Below are 19,627 nucleotides of genomic sequence, written 5' to 3'. Positions count from 1 at the left end.
TCTTCTTATGAAGATTAAATTACATAAAACTGTTTGTCACCTTTTCTCTGGCTTGTTCTTTTTTTGGTTTCATGTACAAAGTCCCAAATGTTGATGAATCTGTCTGGGAATAGGAGATTACAGTTACTATTCTTGCATCATGCAAATTAATGCATTTGAAAATCCTGATGAAATGAAGATATAGCCACATTAATTCTGTGTGAACGATACCACCATGACTAGGATTATAATGAGCCTAGACAAAGACAGAACTAAGTTCTACTTTCCTTTATATGAAATGTTATTTCAATTAAATAAATCAATACAACTATATATAAAATGCACCCTGAAATGCATATAAAATATAGCTTTTATATATTCTTCTCCATCAAAAACTCAGCTCAGACATTCCAAAACTAGTCCAAATACAGTATTAATGAAGTTTAAAAAAATCACAGTCATGAACTCCAGAAAAATTTTGACTTTTTAAAGTGAATCTGATATTAAAGCTATTTCTGGAGGCATATCTGTAATATGCTTCATTTTGTCGCACTTTTAATACAAGAACAGGAAGGCACTCATGTCCATGTTTGCACTGGAGAGAGAAAAAAAGAAAAAAAGGGAAAAAAAAAAAGAAAAAAATTCTTAAAAAAATTTAAAAAAGAAAAAAAATAAACAAAAAGAAAAGAAAAAAAAAAGGAACATTAAAAAAAAAAAAAAACAGAAAAAAAAAAAGACGGGGGAAGAGAACTGAAGGTACCATCCAGTCAGCTTACCTGTTAGTAATTACACAGCATTATTCTGTATCTATTAGCTCCAATTTCTGCACACGCCAACATATCTTGCATAACTGGTCTGGATAATTTGGGTTTTTGCTTATTCTGCTTCTTCCTGTCCTGGTTTAAGGCTGGACAGATCCTTTCTTGCCCCTGAAAAGGGCAAAAGAATGACACTCACACAAATGGATTGCAATGTGGTGGAAAATTTAAATGGAAAAGCAGCAAGTGTTTTACAGAAACTACAAAGCATAGCGGCAAAGAATCCCAAAGTGTACAAAGTCCCTTACAGTACACTCAAAGACCTCTCAACACTTTCGTTCTCCCCACCTGAGGGTATACCCAAACCCCTCAGGGCTCTTTCTTCCCCCCTCCCTCTCCTCCTACCGCTCCCCCGCTAGGCTAGTCTCAGGCTGGCCAGACTGCCAACCCTCCCTACCTTCTCCTTCTGGCATTAGGCCTAAACAGGCCTAAGAGGCCTTGGGATACTCCCCCACCATTACCCAATAGGGAGCATCTCCCATGGGAGCAGAGAGGGAAGAAAGAGAAAGAGAATGGCTTTGCAGATGGATTTACAGGGTGCAGGATTTATGGGTATGAAATACGCTATTTCCTGTGTCCACCTACTGTGTTGGGCACTCAGGACACTGAAGGTGACACTTATGTGGCAGTAACAGGAGGCACCCAGCCTAAATTGCCACACTTCCACAGAACTGGTGGCTAATTTATAAATTGCTTCTGATGCAGTTTTTAAAAATATGAGAATTTAACCAGATTTCAAGTTTCTTCAAAGAAAATATTAATTTTAAATTTCCATGTTCATATTTTCTTATCACTTTAACAGGTGAAAACTGAAAGGAGTAGATGTCATCTCAGTAAACAACAGAAGTCCACAGCTATAGAGTTCTTGTTCTGGTAATGAAACATTTTCTCTACCTTGCTTTAGTAAAGCAGTGCTGTAGTTCTTCATATATATGTGTCCCAGCTAATTTTAGAAAATTAATATCAGGAAATTTATCAGAAATGATCATTCCTCTATGTCCAAAACCAAACCCACCCCACAAATCCAACAAAAATGTAAGAAATTTATACGTAGCAAAGTTTGCAAGTTACAGTGATCTGCCATGGTTTAGTTGATTAGATAGTGTTGAAGGATAGGTTGGACTCGATGATCTCAAAGGTCTCTTCCAACCTGGTTAATTCTATTCTATTCTATTCTATTCTATTCTATTCTATTCTATTCTATTCTATTCTATTCTATTCTATTCTATTCAACTTTTCAGTGCATCAATGAATTACAAGTATCATATGATAATTTGTGTTATTATCGTGTACTCTGATGCAAGCTTGTCTGCAAGATCTCTTTGATCCCAGGAGGCTTTTTTTTTTCAAATAATCATCCTTAATTATGTTCTGATTTTCTTAAGAACTTTCATTTACTCAAACTTTTTATCATTTTTTATTTTATTTCTGTTGACATTGCATTACTGAGCCTGGGAGGCTTTTCTGGGTTAATTGGTCCAGGTGGATTAATTTGACATCTAATTACATAACTGGTTTTTGACACTGCTGTGAATTTTTCAGGGTCACAGTAAGTGAACTGTGTTCAGATACGTAAACAAGAAAGAAATCAGAAATACTTTCCATTATTTTGTTGATCTGATACTATACTCAATCCAAATCCTTTTGAAATTAGTGGCTAAATTCTCATCGACTTGATTTGGTGCAGAATGTGACCCAAACTACTTATATAGATATATGTTAACTGGCACATTTTAAATATTATTTAAAAAATAAAAATGCTGCCTTTGAGCTTGTTGAAAGACCTGCAAGCCATTGGCACGCTTTAGTGTCTCTCTTTTTAAAAGCATACATGGTCAAATACGCACATTTATGCACACATGTAATGGGAGTCACACATTAAGCTTCTACAATTTCAAGTGGGGCACTCCTCTTCAAATACATATAACGTCAGTTCTTCTGTGAGCAATAGATATGGTCCTACACACGATATTCCTTTTTTGTGTGAACTGATAAATGACAGTTTTGTCCTTAACCTATATCCACAAAGGTTAAGTATATTTATTGGGTGAATGTGTTGTATTAGTGACAGATGTCAGTGCTCAGTGCTAATCTGTCATCCTTGATTTTGTGGCATCATTGCACACAATGCAACACTCAAGAAAGATAGGAATGAAATGCATAATATATTCTTAAATCTGCTCAAAAGGCTACAAAACATGTTTTAAAAATTTAAACCATCACCACAATAAATCAGGTCAGGATAAAAAGCAGGCACAGTTTACTATCATTCTTACCACCTTCCTCTTATAAGCACATTATTTTGTACATACTTTTGACAGCTAGAAATTAAAGGAACAAGCTATATACTGTAATATTAGCATTAGTAATATACTAATTCTTTAATTAGAGAGATAGAAATGCCTTCAATAGAGCCATACAAATCAAAGCAGGATGAACAAATATTCTGACAGGAATATGACAAAAAATAGGCAGAGAAATCATACTTGTTCTAGAGTAGAACAGAGAAAGAAATGAAATTACAAGAAAGGACTAAAGAAGGGAAAAAAATTACTCCTGAATCATGCTTCTGTACTACCATTAATTAAACGGACATTTTATCTGCAACTGCTCTAAAATGAACAATAAAATCTAGGTGCCAATGATGTCAATTAATTTATCTGACTTGGAGATAATTTGAAAAAGGTGATTCAAATGCTTCACATTTGTTTCTTGGGTTGGATTTTTTTTACTATTTTGAGATTTCTTAGTGTTACAAAAGCCTTTGAATCAGAACAATTCTTTAGATTTCATCTTTGTCTACAGATTTGTTGTGCAAAATAAGACCAAAACCAAACCAAGCAACAAACGAACAAACCCCCTTAAACCACCAAACACGTCTGGCTCCCCCAATCAACAAACAAACAAAACAACACCTCTGACTATCTTTACAGAAGTCCCATCCTTGGGCATTGAAACAGATACTATGTATACTGTGTCAATAAGAGTAAGTTCAACTTGAGCATGATGTTTCTCCTCACTGACTTGACGTTGCTTGACAAATACTGTCTTCTGCATTACCAGATAGAGAAACTGAATGCATTTTTGTTCACAACTCCTGAACTGTTGAGTCAATTATGAAAACATGCTCTTTAAAGCATGAGAGAACGCTTTCCTGTCTAGAATGTCCAGACTTTAGTCTGTATACAGACATCTCTTGGTAATATACTTAATTTATCTCTAGATTTTAAAGCATTAGTAATGCTCTTAGTAAAATACTGAAGTAATAAAGTAATATGTCTGTCAAGTATTGTGTCTCCCTAGTGAAAAGCACAATGCACCAGGGTATAGAGGTGGTTTTCTTTGATTTTATTGCCTGTATGATGAAATTAGGTCTTTCTTTTAAGAGAACTTTCATACTAGATATCTTTAGTATAGAATAGGTGGGGAAAATCATAGAATGCACTGGGTGGAAGGGACCTCTAGAGTTTATCTAGTCCAATCCTGCAGTGAGTAGGGGTGTCCCCAACTTGATCAGACTGAACAAAGCCCCATCAAGCTTGACCTTGAATGCCTCCAGGAATTGGGTTTCTTCCACCTCCCTGGGCAACCTGTGCCAGCTTTCCACCACATGCAGAGTAAAGAACTTAATGTCCACTCTAAATATACCCTTCTCTAGTTTAAAAACATTACCTTTCATCCTATTTCTACATGCTCTGTTAAGCAGTCCCTCCCAGCTTTCTTGTAAGCTCTCTTCAGGTACTGAAAGGACACTATAAGGTCTCTCTGGAGCCTTCACTTCTGCAGTCTGAACAGCCCAAACTCATTCAGCCTGTCTTCATAGGAGAGGTGCTCCAGCCTTCTGATCATTTCTGTGGCCCTTTTCTGGACCCTGTCCAACAGGTCCCTGTCTGTCTTGTGTCAAGGGCCCTAGAGATGACATAATATTCCAGGTGAGGTCTCTCCAGAGTAGAGTGGCAGAATCATCTCTGATGATCTGTTGGCCATGTTGGTTGTTTTTTTTTTTAACGCAGCCCAGAATGTGATTGGCCTTCTGGGCTGCAAGTACAACTTGTTTTTTAAGGCCAGGCTGGGTGTGTCTCTGGGCAACCTGATCTAGTATGAAGGGGTTTGGAGCACAAGCTCTATGTGGATCAGCTGAGGGAGCAGGGTTTGTTCTGGAGAAGAGGAGGCTCGGGGGAGATGTTATTGCTGTTTACAACTACCTGAAGGGAGGTTGAAGCCAGGTGGGAGTCAGTCTCTTCTCCCAGGCAACTTGTGACAGAACAAGAGGACACAGTCTCAAGCTGTGTCAGGGGAGGTTTAGGCTGGATGTTAGGAAGACATTCTTCACAGAGTGTTTGGCCATTGGAATAGGCTGCCCAGGGAGGTGATTGAGTCACCATCACTGGAAGCGTTTAAAAGGAGACTGGATGAGGCACTTAGTGCCATAGTTTAGTTGATTAGATGGTGTTGGGTGATAGGTTGGACTTGATGATCCTGAAAGTCTTTTCCAACCTGGCTAATTCTGTATTCTGTACTTAACTATTTAAATATATCTGTATGTAACTATAAGAATACATAGAGCTCATATATATGTATACACATTAGTATATATATACATAAAAAGCACCTATTTTGCTATAGCTCTGTAACTCCTGTAACTAGCTAGAAAGCAGCTTTACTTTAAAGAAGCTAGGGTTCTGGTAGTCAGTAGGTTGAACAGTAACCAGCAATGTGTCCTTGGCACAGAAAAGTATGATGGTATCCAGAGATGTGGTAGGATTGCTGCCAGCAGATCAAGGCAGGTGATCCTTCCTCTCTACTCACCACTGTCATATCTAGCGTGCAGTTCTGGACTTTAGTCCTGAAAGGACAAGTCCCAAAACATGCCTTAACCCAGACAATGGACTAAGCACCCGTGATTGTGCAAACCTGGACATTTCCTGGGGTCTATATGATCCAGGTAAATGTGTGTGTCCCTGGCCATGTTTGGACATGCCCCATTTTATAGGTTCAGTTATGAGGTTTCTCTGTTACCAGCAGACATTAGTTGTCTTTGGACAGTATTTAAACCAGCTGAGAAGGTAGGCAATTTGCCGTGTTCTCACCAAGAAGACAAGAGCCAAGTGCTGCTGAAGTTGCAGAAGAAGACCTTGTCCTAGCAGGCAGGCTACATCTGGGCTTTGTACATGTACCAAAGCAAACAACACTGTGAGAGCTCTGCACTGGAGGCAGAAAGGGAATAAGCCCCCAGAGAACTGAATCCCAAAAGAGCTGCATTGCTGCAGTCCGAAGCAATTATAGCTACAAGAGCCCTGCATTCAGTAATTCTCTGATTTTCTGATTCTGTGATTCTTTGACTACACTACCTGAGGCAGAAGATGGGGGGTAGTGGAGAGAGAAGTTTCCAGTATCTTGAAAGAATGTTTTGTTATTGATGTGTTCAGATAATCTCTTTCTCTTTCTTTGGCTATGACTACATCATAATAATGATAAAAATCTTGTCTCTACTAGTTTATACTTTGCAGATTATTTAGCAATGTTTCAAAATACCTGACCATTGGATTTTAGCTAGATGACTGTAAAATAAACTTCAATTTTGTCAGCAGAATTAAAATTAGAATATATGGGGCCATGTGGTAGTTGTAGGCTATGCCTTTAAAATAAAGCTGCAGATTTCAAGCAGAAAAGTAGAAAAAATAATAAATAATAAACAATAAACAATAAATAATAAAAGGAAAACAAAATATTATTCTAAATAAATTCATTAGATAAATGTTTGGGATAAGAGGAGCTGTTTCATAACAATTCTTCATATTTCCCATTCCCATTCCTTTTCTTATCTTTTCTGATCTTGGCTGCTTTGCTTCGCTCAGGAGAAGATAATGTGCTTCTGGCTGGCCTTGGGATAAGTCTAATCCACTGCTTTCTCTCAACTCCTTTCTCACTTTTGTTTCTATCTATGCATGTATAATGCTGTGTAAAGAAGATATAATTACTGTTGTGAAAAGGAATTTTGTTTGGGGAAATAAGCTCCTACAAAGAATAGAAATAAGCTCCTATAAACTATGCCAAAGGCTTAGAAAAGAAAGATGTAAAACAAATACTTCATTAATTAGCTAGGACACTGTAGGGATTGAAGGAAGTTTGTACTTCATGTCCACCTGAATTACAAATTGCTTCAAATTGTTTCAGTTCCTCATGGTTTGAGTTATGTCATGGAAAAGCTTAACTTTCATAAAATAGAAAATACATCTTCAGGATGACTTCGCAGCCCATTTTTGGTATTGCAGAAAACATGGAAAGAGTTTATCCTTTTTTATATCCATCCTTTTTTAACTCTGCTGGAATCAAGCTAAAGTTGACCTTGGTCCACTTCAGGGTCTTTTAGGATTCTCAGAACTTCTGATAGCTTCACGATACAAAGTTCCCTGCAGCATACCTTCAGCTACCAACTTCAAACCCTTGTGTCCTGTGATATTTTTCCTACCATTTTTATCATTATGTGTTCCAGTTATATATTTTTTTGAGGCACATGGGTCTTAGATTTGGTTTCAACCAGGGCCTGAAAGTGAACTAATTGTGTTTAAAATGTACTAATTGAAATGACCATCTTGCATAGATGATCTGAATGTGTGGAAGACAGTTGAGTATGTTGGACTTATCATGCATATGCAAGACTATGTATTGTTTCTAATATAAAGTTTTCAGTCTATAAGCCCATGACGTTTCCATTTTTTGATCTTAACAATTTTGTTTGTTTTTTCTTTGGCATTTTATGTTTGTTTGTTTGGTTGGTTTGGGGTTTGGTTTTTGTTTTGTTTTAGTTGTTTATTTCTGGGGGTGAGGGGCTTGTTGTTTTGGGGGGGAATATTAGGTTTGGCTTTTTTTTATCCTCATCCAATTGTTTCTCAAGAATGATAAACTAAATTAATATTCTCAGATAACTAAAATAATCTCATTATCAGCCCAGGAGACTAAATGTTAGGGATGAACAATTCTGAACTTTTCCAAGAAAAAGTTTAAGTTCTTGTTCATCATTAAATTAATCATTCATAGGGGTACGTTTTTTATTTTATCTGATTTTTAAGACAAGGTCATCATGGTGTTTTCTCTCAGCTTCATTTGCTCAGAATGAGTCTAAAGTGATCATTGCTTCATTTCTCATCAGCTCTTCTTTGTAATGTATTATTTTATGCTCCTTTTTTCTACTTATGGTTTTGGGGTTTTTTTTTAGACCTGATTGTTCAAAAAAGTTATACACTAAATTTCATGTTCTGTGATTGAAGATAAATGCAAGTGTGTCCACCAATATCACTTGCACGTGGGAATGAATTTATTTTCTCTGATAATTTGTATATGTAAAATGCAATTGTTGTGAACATCTGTGGAAAATAAAGAGAGAAGAGGCAGGAAGCAAGCCGAGGCAAATGCATTTTTAAAAAGTCAACAAGTATTCACATAGTTTTAGTAACTTTTTTTTCAGTTGCCTGGTCCAGTGCCTGGGATGAAGCCACGAGCATACACACCATGAGGTATGAGAGAAGCCATGAGCTTAGGAGTCGGAGCCTAGCCTGCATCCCCTTGCAACTAGAATTTTGCCGTGCCTCAGTTTCACCCAGGACAAAGCAAGCGCCCATCACTAGAAGCGTCACTAACAACCCTCCATCTGCTGAAGCCAGACAAGCCATTGACGACCGCGTGGCATTCCTGCCAGCAACCTGACGTGCCTAGTGTATGAGCACCCCAAAGCCTGTAATACACAGCAGCACTCCCTACTTGGGAACAACCAGTTGTGAGTAATTAATTAACTGCCTCTTTGGAATAACAGCTTTTGTCGAGTCTCCCTCACAGTGTGGTCAAGAGCCATTTCACGCCCTGGGTATTCTCCTTCTGTTATATTCCTCCTGGTTTATATAAAATAGTTAAATTGTTATAGTTGCCCAAATACTGTACATTCCCATGTGAATATATCTAACCATGCATCAAACCTTTTGATACATTTGGCAATTTTCATATTAATAATTTTGTAGTGGTTTGAGCCTTAACTGAGAGTTAAAAGCTCAAATGGGGAAAAGGCTGAGAATCTCTTCCCCACTTCCCCCCCACCTCCTCCCTCCAAACAGGGAGAGGAGGGAAAAAAAGGTAAGGAGCAAATCCACTAATCAACAATCTGGAGTCAGCTTGGAAGTAGAGAGGCAAATAATTTTTTTTTTCTTCAAATATATATATATATATAGCAATAACAGGGAATAAGGTTCACAAGGGCAAGGAACAAGAATGGATGGGAGGGGAATAGAAAAAAAATAATACAAAACCAGTCTGTCTCTGAAGAGGCGCAGAGGCAGCAGGGAGAAGGATCAGGTCCAGCCACGTGGTTGAGGATCAGGAGAGCAGCTGCAGTAGCTCTCATCCAGCAGAGGCAGGAGCCAAAAAGGAGCTCCAACAGCTATGAGGTCCTGCTTTTTATACGCTTGCTGGGCAGGGAGGGGGGAGTGGAACAGACTCAGCTTTCCCAGGGGGGAGACGCCCTTCAGGGAGTGTAAAGTACCCGCAAGCCCTCCACCCTGCTTTCTTCTTTTGTTTTCAGAAAAAGGTGTTAACCCACCACAATCCACCCCTCTGTTCCACTTCCTCTCTCCTGCCACAGCCCCTTCATGTGATTTTGACACATGGTATTTCAATCCTTGGTGCAAGTCTCTTGCTATCCCGGCTAGCTCTCTCCCAGGGCAGTCTCTCTCTCTGCTGATGGTCACTGTAGGTGGTGCTTGAACTGGGCAGGCATGTGGAGAAGAATCAGGAATCAGTCTGTCTTTGAAAGGGAAAGGAAAAGGTCAGGAACAGTCTGTTGCTGTATGGACATAGGGAACAGTCCGTTGCTGTAGGGACATCAGGAACGGGTACAGGTGAGATGATGCTCTTTGGGTTGGTGTGCAGTGGGTACGTTGGGTCCTGGATGCTGGGCTGGTGTTAAACTAGGATGGAGAAACTTAGAACAACTTATAACTATTCACATAATTACATTGATGAGGGTTGCCTCCTCTGAGTTCATCCTCTCTCAGCCAGAGTCACGTTCTGCTGTGGGATACACTGAATGTCCCCAGTTTCTAACATAACCCAGTACGTGTGACCAGGACCCTCAGCCGAGACCACCCCTCGGGTTGGTTTGCCCCCACCAGCAGCAGGAAAAACCCACACTGACTTCCCCAGCAGGTTCTTCTCAGCAATCACAGGAACTCCATCTCCATCCACTGTTTGCAGCAGGTCGGACTGGGCAGGACCAGCTCGGTTCACAGATCCTCTGCTGTTCACTAACCAAGTGGCTTGAGCTAGGTGCTTTTCCCAGTTCCTGAAGGTTCCACCCCCCATGGCTTTTAGGGTGGTCTTTAGCAAGCCATTGTAGCGCTCGACCTTCCCTGCAGCTGGTGCATGGTATGGGATGTGGTAAATCCACTCAATCCCATGTTCCTTTGCCCAGTCCCTTATGAGATGGTTCCTGAAGTGGGTTCCATTGTCTGATTCAATCCTCCCGGGGGTGCCGTGTCTCCACAGGATATGTCTCTCTAGGCCCAGGATGGTGTTGCGAGCAGTGGCATGAGGAACTGGATAGGTCTCCAGCCACCCTGTACTTGCCTCCACCATGGTCAGTACATACTGCTTGCCACTGTGAGACTGAGGAAGGGTGATGTAGTCGATCTGCCAGGCCTCTCCATATTTATATTTCAACCATCTCCCTCCATACCACAGAGGCTTCATGCGCTTGGCCTGCTTGATGGCAGCACAGATGTCACACTCATGGATGACCTGTGAGATGGCCTCCATAGAGATGTCCACAGCTCTGTCCCGAGCCCACCGGTATGTGGCATCTCTCCCTTGGTGGCCAGAAGTGTCATGGGCCCAGCGAGCTAAGAACAGCTCACCCTTGTGTTCCCAGTCCAAGTCTATTTGGGAGATCTTAGCAGCCAGGTCTGCTTGGTGGTTGTGCTTGTGCTCCTCTGTGGCTCTGCTCTTGGGGATGTGTGCATCGATGTGCCGTACCTTGGTTGGCAGCCTGTCCAGGCGGGCAGCGATGTCTTGCCACAGGTCAGCAGCCCAAACAGGCTTCCCTTTTCTCTGCCACCCGTTCCTCCTCCATTCCTTCAGCCACCCCCACAAGGCGTTGGCTACCATCCAGGAGTCAGTGTAGAGGTACAGCACTGGCCAGTTCTCTCGTTCCGCTATATCCAGGGCCAGCTGGACAGCTTTTACCTCTGCGTACTGACTGGATTCACCTTCTCCATCCCTTGCTTCTGCCACTTGCCTTGTTGGGCTCCAGACAGCTGCCTTCCATCTCCGCTTGCTTCCTACAAGCCGGCAGGACCCATCTGTAAATAGAGCATAGCCCTTCTCGTTGTCAGGGAGATCGTTATATGGGGGAGCCTCCTCAGCACGGCTCACTGTCTGCTCTGGTGGCATTCCAAAGTCAGCACCCTCTGGCCAGTTGGTGATCACTTCCACTATGCCAGGGTGTTCGAAGTTCCCCATCCGAGCTCGCTGAGTTATCAGGGCCATCCACTTACTCCAGGTAGCATCTGTGGCATGATGTGGGGTTGAGCCTCTCCCTTTGAACATCCAGGTCAGGACTGGAAGTCTCGGAGCTAGAAATAGAGGTGACTCAGTCCCAATTACCTCAGAGGCAGCCCTGACGCCCTCATAGGCAGCTAGGATTTCCTTCTCTGTCGCGGTGTAGTTGGCCTCAGAGCCTTTGTACCCCTTACTCCAGAAACCTAGGGGCCTGCCCCTGGTTTCACCAGGAGCCTTCTGCCACAAGCTCCATGTAGGACCATTCTCACCAGCCGCAGTGTACAGCACATTCTTGATCTCTGGCCCAGTTCGAACAGGTCCTAGAGCCATAGCATGGACCACCTCTCGTTTGATTTGGTCAAACGCCACCTGCTGCTCAGGTCCCCACACAAAATCATTTTTCTTCCTTGTTACATGGAAGAGAGGCTTCACAATTTGACTGTACCCGGGAATGTGCATTTTCCAGAAGCCCACAAGCCCCAAAAATGACTGTGTCTCTTTCTTGTTCGTGGGCTGCACCATAGTGGCTACCCTGTTCACCACCTCCTGAGGGATGTGGCGATGGCCATCCTGCCATTGAACACCCAGGAACTGGATCTCCCTGGCAGGCCCTTTCACCTTGCTTCTCTTGATGGCAAAGCCAGCCTCCAGCAGGATGTCAATTATCCTCTTACCCTTCTGGTAAACTTCCTCTGCTGTCTCACCCCATACAATGATGTCATCAATGAACTGCAGATGCTCAGGAGCTCCACCTTTCTCCAAGGCAGTCTGGATCACCTCATGGCAGATGGTTGAGCTATGGACCCAGCCCTGAGGTAACCGATTCCATTGATACTGTACTCCCCTCCAGGTGAAAGCAAACTGTGGCCGGCATTCTTCTGCAATGGGAATGGAGAAAAAGGCATTAGCAATGTCAATTGTGGCATACCACTTGGCCGCCTTCGATTCCAGCTCGTACTGGAGCTCCAGCATGTCCGGCACGGCAGCGCTGATCGGAGGAGTCACTTCATTCAGGCCACGGTAGTCCACAGTCAGTCTCCATTCCCCATTTGCCTTCCGCACTGGCCATATCGGGCTGTTGAAGGGGGAGTGAGCCTTGCTGATCACACTCTGGCTCTCCAGTCGTCGAATCAGTTGGTGTATGGGGTGCAGAGAGTCTCTGTTGGTCCTGTATTGCCTGCGATGTACTATGCGAGAGGCAATAGGTAACTTCAAATCCTGCACCTTATGGCTGCCCACTACGGAGGGGTCATCTGAAAGCTCGGGCATGGTGGACAGCTGTTCTTTGCCTGCAGTCTCCACAGCTGCCACCCCAAACGCCCACTTGTGCCCCCTAGGGTCCTTGAAGCATCCCTCCCGCAGAAAGTCAATGCCAAGAATGCAAGGTGCATCTGGACCAGTCACTATGTCGTGCTTTCCCCATTCATTCCCGGTCAGGCTTATCTCAGCTTGCAGTACAGTCAAGTCTTGTGAGCCTCCTGTGACTCCTTGAATGCTTATGGACTCAGCCCCTTTGTACCCCGATGGTATCAGGGTGCATTGGGCCCCTGTGTCCACCAGAGCTCGGTACTTCAGGGCTTCTGAAGTGCCAGGCCATTTCACGTACACATCCCAGTATACTCTGTTATCCCTGGCCTCCACCTGGCTGGAGGTAGGGCACCTCTAATGCTGGCGGCAATGTCCACACTTGTCACATGGTCCTGTGTTACTAGGGGAAGGGTCTCTTGAGCGAGAGGGACCACTCCAGGAAACTGGGGCAGCTCTTCTCCTAGATGAGTTATCCCCGTGGTGCCCACCTTGCAGTTCCCGCACCCTGTTCCAGAGGGCAGAGGTGGGTTGGCCATGCCAGGTGTCCATGTCCTCTCCATGGTCACAGAGGAACCTCCACAGAGACCCCCTTGACATTCCCCGATTGGCTTGGGGTGATCTCCTAGGGGAAGGTCGCCTGTTCCTGACTGCTGAAACCTGGACCCATTCTGAAGGAGAAGGGGAAAAGGAGGCATCGCTCCCCTTTTTCAGTTCAGACATGGAGGTCTTGATCTCTTTGACAATGTCTTTAGCCATAGTTTCTATGGCTGAGATCAGGGGTTTCTGATTTACGCTGTCCTCATATTCCCTTAAATCATTGGCAAACTCACAGACTGTTTTAGGACTTCCATCCTGTCCAGTCAAGAGTATCCCTCCTAATGTGTGAGCATATTTCTGAGGAGCACCCTGGGTGAGTTTCTTTACGAAGGGCCGTCTCATGGGCACCTCATCTGGGTCCGAAGGGAGCTGGCCATCCCCATAAATTATTTCCATCACGGCCATCTGCCTCAGATACCGAATGCCCTGTTCCATAGTTGTCCATCTAACTGGGGCCCAGGGCAGGTCATCTCTTGAGCGGTACCGGCTCTTGATGGCGTTCAGAATCCGGGCCCAGAGAGTGTGTATTCCATCAAGTTTGGCTAACTCCTTGTCCAGACCAGCATCACGAGTCAGGGAGCCTAAAAGCTTTGCCTCCCTCTTATCCAGGTCCACTGTGTCCACCCCCTCGTCCCAGCATCTCAGGGCCCAGGTTAGTATTGGCTCACCCTCTTTCCTGGCGTAGTCCAGACGAGTTTGCCTTAGTTCCTTTCTGGGCAGCGATGTAACAGTTATTTCCTGGTCTGAATCATCTTCATCCACCGCTGGGTTCTGTGAGCTGCTGGGGCCTGCTGAGGTTCCTTCCTCACCATCCGTGCTTGGCGATGATTTTTGATTTCTTTTCCTGTGTGTGGTGACCGGTGCTAGAGAGACTGCATTGGCAGGAGCATCAGGGGTCAACTGTGGGACTGCTGGTGGTGGGGCAAACCCTTGTGCCTGGGGCTCAGGCTGAGAGCTGGCACAGTCATTACAACCCGACCCCTCCCTCTTTGTGTCTACAGAGTGCTTACAATGCCCACAGCAGACACGCCCCCAGTCATTAAAGAGCACAAAGGAGTGTGTTATCACCCTCCAAACAGCTCTTAATGGGTTAGCTAGTCCTCCACCCAACACGGTCCCAGCAAATGCCACTATAAGGATTACATTTAGGCATATGGAGCATATTGCAACGTAGAGCAATTTTCCATCACAGGAACTTTTATCTACACCATTGGTTTCATAACTTGCTTCAGGAAAGTTTCCTATGTTAGAAAAGTTACCACTGACAGTGAAATTCAATGAATTCAAGAGATACATGCCTAACTTAATTGGTAAAGCTTTTATGTACTTGATCAGCATCTCTATCATTAACCACACCACGTGGTAAGTTATTAATTTGTAGATGTGGGTCCAAAAGATCCAGCCAAAAGCCCATGAAAAGGCTTGGACCATCAGGTTCTTTAAAATTGCCATTTCTACTTCAAGCTCCTTTTTCAGAAAAAAGTATTGCTTTCCCAATACAAGATCAATTTCCAAACCCCACGTTGGAGGCGCCAAAAATTGTAGTGGTTTGAGCCTTAACTGAGAGTTAAAAGCTCAAATGGGGAAAAGGCTGAGAATCTCTTCCCCACTTCCCCCCCACCTCCTCCCTCCAAACAGGGAGAGGAGGGAAAAAAAGGTAAGGAGCAAATCCACTAATCAACAATCTGGAGTCAGCTTGGAAGTAGAGAGGCAAATAATTTTTTTTTTCCTTCAAATATATATATATATAGCAATAACAGGGAATAAGGTTCACAAGGGCAAGGAACAAGAATGGATGGGAGGGGAATAGAAAAAAATAATACAAAACCAGTCTGTCTCTGAAGAGGCGCAGAGGCAGCAGGGAGAAGGATCAGGTCCAGCCACGTGGTTGAGGATCAGGAGAGCAGCTGCAGTAGCTCTCATCCAGCAGAGGCAGGAGCCAAAAAGGAGCTCCAACAGCTATGAGGTCCTGCTTTTTATACGCTTGCTGGGCAGGGAGGGGGGAGTGGAACAGACTCAGCTTTCCCAGGGGGGAGACGCCCTTCAGGGAGTGTAAAGTACCCGCAAGCCCTCCACCCTGCTTTCTTCTTTTGTTTTCAGAAAAAGGTGTTAACCCACCACAAATTTTTATTAATATTTTGATTAATATGTCCATATAGTTCATAAAGGAAATACTATATCCCTTCAATAGTATGTTAGGGAAAAAAAAATCTTGTCATAAAGAATTTTCTAAATATGATATAAAGGCATCGCAGATCTTATTATCTGGAGATTTTTTTTCTCTATTAATGTTAGAAGTATGATCTTAGATAATTAGTTAATATTTAACTTTTATGATGTTACTTAGTCTAGGTGAATGTCATCCCTTGTTCTGACCAGTTCTTTATAGACAGCCTGGGAATCAGAAGCTTTCTAGCAGTGTCCTCTTAGGAAGGACTTCAAAATCAGACCAGGAAACAAAGTACATTTGGCATTGTTAAGAGATGTTATGGCACTCACTGTTATTATTTTAAAAGATAGATTAAAGGTAGCCTGGTCCAATTTGTACTCATTTAAGAACAGTGGAGAGAACTACACCAATCTGGGAAAAAAAACCTACCACAAAAGATTAGAATTTTCGAGAAACAGTAACATTTGTCTAATGTTTCCCCAGTATTATTGTGAGTTATCAATATCCTTAGGTTGTTGGCCCTATAACTTTGCTCATCCTTATTACTTACACTATATCACTGATTTGGGGGAGAATTCTCAGCTGCTGGAGAACATTCTAAATGTTACACTATTTCATAATGTCAGATTACTTCATGTGAAACATGCTGAAACTGATGTCAAGCTGACTTTATCTTCTAGGAAATTATCAAACACAACACAGACTTCTTACAAAAGCAGCAAGACAAATCTAGTGGGTAGTTGCCAGAAGACAATCATCCCCCTTGGGAATTATAGATATTCTGTTAAATCTCATATCTTTTACAGCCTTAGGGATGTGGTTATATTATGACAAAAATACTCTTGCTAGATTGCTTCCATTTTTCAGTCAAGGACTATCTGCAATCATCTAGTTGAAATACCTCAAGAGAGCATTTCTTTATGCTATTAAATTTCAAGTTTTAAATAACCACATGAACCAATACCTACCATTCAGCTACATAATTCTTAAACTTTGTTGAACTTTGTCACTGGAAATTATCTAAGTAAGACTTTTCTGTAAGAATATTTATTTTAATATTATACAAATAAATTAAGAACTATGCATGTCAATAATCATAACCATAAAGCAAATACAACATGTACTGATAACAATACCATCTAAAACATTACATTAGAAATAATATTAGAATGAGAAATAACAGTATTTCTGGTTTTTAACCCCTAAGTGTGTATTAATTAATTCCAAGGTCAATAGTAGCTTCCCTCTGAGTTGCGTAGAACACTATAATGGCAAAATCAAGTTGTGGCATTCCAGTGTCTTTTTAACGACTATGTAAACACTAGCCTTCCTCACAGTGTGATTCTGTTTCAATTTAACCCTAAAAAATGTTCAGCTATGAAATAATTTTAGCATTTGATTAATTAAATTATAAAAATTGTAGGATAATTTAGTGATTGCAGCAGAAAAGAGAAACACCAGCAGGGGAAGAAAGAGGAGGCTTTTTCTACTCTTTGTGGAAATGAAATCCTGGCTTTTCAGTTTTGCTTAATTTCAACACTATTTGAAACCAAAACAATGCATCTTTGGGAGATCTGTGAACCAACACAGAAAAGAAGGTCTTCAGAATGAAAGTTGCCAGTGAGGGAATAGACATCATAATTTATTCAACAGCCTATGGGGCAGAGGAGCTAGCCTGTAAGGCCTGAACTTATATTTTCTTTTCACAGTTAGGCTTGAACCATGAGATTAAGCATTATTGTGGTCTTATTGCACAGTGGCTGCTTGTCTAACTGTAATAATTGAGTACCAGTTAAAAATATTTAAACTCTCCTTTAACAAACTACCACTTGTATTAGAAGTACATGATAGCACAGTGCTATAGTCAAGTCAATTTGTCTGCTTATTGAATCCTTTAAGATAAATTAGGAGTACAGACATAATATAAAGCCAAAAAAAGAAAAAGCTAAACCTTGTAAATCCAGGTGTCTCATTGTAGTATTGAATTCTGACTGCTGTAGGCAAGTCTTTAATACCAATTGAAAGTTTACCTGTATTTATAAATAGTGAAGATATTTCAGCAGAAAGAAAATGACCTTATAACTTTGAAAATAGAATGCTCTTTCCAAGTTTAAAGACCAGATTGAATTTAGGTGGGAGCAAGGTAAATGTAATAGATTTTTACACAAATTTGTCTAAAAGTAAATGCATCATCATGTAAACTGGTTTTCTAGGATTCCATTATATTTACCAGAAAATCAGTAGAGAACTATTGCTTCCACGAGTTTCCTTATGATATACTCAAGATTTTGGAGCTTTGGGAGCAGGTCAATCTGTATCCTTACGTTACAGGAGAATATCTCACAGACATCTGAAAGGAACCTGAGTGCACTAATGGGCTTTAATGGCATGGTGCTTCCCTTCACCCTTTCCATGGCCAAGCATATTTTACTGCCCCAGGGTAATCAGACCCTGTTCCAGAAATTTAGCAGCAGGACTGGTCTCTAGGTCCCCACAACCAAGATCTTGCAAAGCCAACCCCACTACATGCCAGCATCTCAGCCCAGCCTGTGCTTGTCCCAGTAGTCCTGTCTGGCCATCACAGGAATATATTTGACATGCTTCCCAACAGCAAGCCTGATCCCAGTCCTCGCCCGTGAGCTGTTGTCTTGACCTGACCTTGACCCGACCTTGACCTGGTTGTTTCTCAGGTTCATATCTAAACAAGTTTTTAATTTCTTTTCTTATGGAAACTTTACAACCACACTGGGCAACCTATTCCAGTGTCTCTCAGTGAAAAAGATTTTTATTGTTTCAGTGGAATTCATGTAGGTTTTTTCCAGTGCGCGCCAGTTACCTCTTGCCCTGTCAGGGGACACCAGTAAGAAGGATTTGTATGGTTCTTTTCTAATCTCTGCTATCAGATTTTTGCAACCATTGTAAGATCTCCTGGAGCCTTCCCTTCTTAAGTCTCAATAATTCTCTCTCTTTCAACCTCTCGCCCTATACCAGATGCTTCTGTTACTTAATCATCTGAGGTCTGGTCTTAAAGAAAGTGCTTACGTGATCATGTAATGAATAAATCTTTATTAGAATAAACCAAACCAGGTTGGAAGAGACCTTCAAGATCATCGTGTCCAACCCATCAACCAATCCAACCCACCCAAACAGATAACCCATGGCACCAAGCACCCCATCAAGTCTCCTTCTGAACACCTTCAATGACGGCGACTCCACCACCTCCCCGGGCAACCCATTCCATAGCGCAATCACTCTCTCTGTATAGAACTTCTTCCTAACATCCAACCTGAACCTCCCCTGGCGCAGCCTGAGACTGTGTCCTCTTGTTCTGGTACTGGGTGCCTGGGAGAAGAGACCATCATCAGCCTGTCTACAACCTCCCTTCAGGTAGTTGTAGAGAGTGATAAGGTCACCCCTGAGTCTCCTCTTCTCCAGGCTAAGCAATCCCAGCTCCCTCAGCCTCTCCTCATAGGGCTTGTGTTCCAAACCCCTCACCAACTTTGTTGCTCTTCTCTGGACTCGTTCCAGCAAGTCAACATCCTTCCTAAACTGAGGGGCCCAGAACTGGACACAGTACTCGAGGTGTGGCCTAACCAGTGCAGTGTACAGGGGCAGAATGACCTCCCAGCTCCTGCTGGCCACACTGTTCTTGATGCAGGCCAGGATGCCATTGGCCCTCTTGGCTGCCTGGGCACACTGCAGGCTCATGTTCATCCTACCATCAACCAGCACCCCCAGGTCCCTCTCTGCCTGGCTGCTCTCCAGCCACTCTGACCCCAGCCTGTAGCACTGCATGGGGTTGTTGTGGCCAGTGTGCACAACCCGGCATTTGGATGTGTTAAATCTCATGCCGTTGGATTCTGCCCATCTGTCCAGCCTGTCAAGGTCTCTCTGCAGAGCCTCTCTACCCTCCAGCAGATCAACTCTTGCCCCCAGCTTGGTGTCGTCAGCAAATTTACTGATGATGGACTCAATGCCCTCATCCAGATCATCAATACAGATGTTAAAGAGCACAGGGCCCAGCACTGATCCTTGGGGCACACCACTAGTGACTGGCTGCCAGCTGGATGTGGCACCATTCACCACCACTCTCTGGGCTCGGCCCTCCAGCCAGTTCCTAACCCATCGCAGTGTGCTCCCGTCCAAGCCATGGGCTGACAGCTTTGCCAGCAGTTTGCTATGGGGGACGGTGTCAAAGGCCTTGCTGAGG

The sequence above is a fragment of the Melanerpes formicivorus genome, unplaced genomic scaffold, assembly GCF_026170545.1.
Source record: "Melanerpes formicivorus ecotype bairdi unplaced genomic scaffold, bMelFor1.0.p_v2 SCAF_1, whole genome shotgun sequence".
In the NCBI taxonomy this organism is placed as follows: domain Eukaryota; kingdom Metazoa; phylum Chordata; class Aves; order Piciformes; family Picidae; genus Melanerpes; species Melanerpes formicivorus.
This window is presented reverse-complemented; position numbering follows the sequence as displayed.